Source organism: Alosa pseudoharengus, unplaced genomic scaffold (assembly GCF_046254945.1).
Source record: "Alosa pseudoharengus isolate Yale_2024_CS ecotype anadromous, Long Island Sound unplaced genomic scaffold, YU_APseudo_1.1 YU_APseudo_1.1_scf_1, whole genome shotgun sequence".
NCBI lineage: Eukaryota > Metazoa > Chordata > Actinopteri > Clupeiformes > Clupeidae > Alosa > Alosa pseudoharengus.
Genome location: NW_027468564.1, coordinates 37,080,254 through 37,081,514, shown reverse-complemented (window position 1 = coordinate 37,081,514; position 1,261 = coordinate 37,080,254).

Genomic DNA, 1,261 nt, shown 5'->3' with positions numbered 1-1,261 from the left:
CATTCCATTTCACCTTGACCTAAAAGAAACATCCGTTATTGTGTGAGAGAGTTAGTGCAGGGGGCGTCCACTGCGTTTTGAGAGACAAGTGTGAAAACCAATACAGGCAGCAGGTGTTGGATGAACTAAATCCAGATAACAGACTGACCATCCACAGTACTTGAAACTTGAACTTGTGTACTATGTATATAACTAAAGCCTTACCTGTAGGATAAAGTAAAGAACAGGATGAGAATTAATCAGGATGGGGAAAAAAGCACTACTAGAGTGCATACTGCAGAAATACTGGCTCATGACCCTGTAGTAAACAAACATGTTTCTCTTCTACAAAAAAATAATTTCAAGAGGATTTATGCAGCTGTGCAGGAGTGGTTTGACACATAGGCATTTGTCAAAAAATGTAACAGCTGAGGCTTGGGTAAATCAGTACAAATCAATACACACCCCTTCATAAGCCTGTTCTCAAGTGTTGCCATAGCACTAAACAGTAGGTTGTTGATGTATACACTTTCATAGAAACATGGGGCAGCCGTGGCCTACTGGTTAGGGCTTCGGGCTTGGAACCAAAGGGTTGCCGGTTCGATCCCCGACCAGTAGGAAAAATGTGGGCAGGGGAAGTAGTTGAGCATCGCTCTTCCATGCCCACATCCACGGCTGAAGTGCCCTTGAGCAAAACAGGCACCTAACCCCTTACTGCCCTCTGAGTGCTGCTGTAGCAAGGCAGCTCACTGCTCCGGTTTAGTGTGTGCTTCACCTCACTGTGTGCTCTGTGTGTTCACTTCACTAATTCACGGATGGGATAAATGCAGAGACCAAATTCCTTGTATACGCAGGTATATTTGGCCTATAAACCTGATTTATATTTACGTGGGACGTGGAATGACTTTTAGAAGCTAATGCACAGAGAAGGCATCCAAAGAGAATAACCTTGATGGCAAAACTTTATATAATGATGTTTGTGCACAAGAGGTAGTTTAGTTCAGTTTAGAATCTGCATTTAAAGAATATTCATGGGAAGTTGTGTTTGTACTGTGTATATGTACAATGTTGGTCATTGGTACCAACAGACAATAGTGCTGTTAAAGAATAAGCCCGTTGTTGTCTGTGCTTAGAGGCCAAGGCTTGTCCACAGACTGAATGTGGGTGACCAAATATAGGGTATTGCTGATCACTATGCATCAGACCAGTTGAAACATTTTTTTGATTAAATGTGTTTGGCAAATTTTGCAACTGGGTTTTGCATTCTTTTGCAATGTAAAAT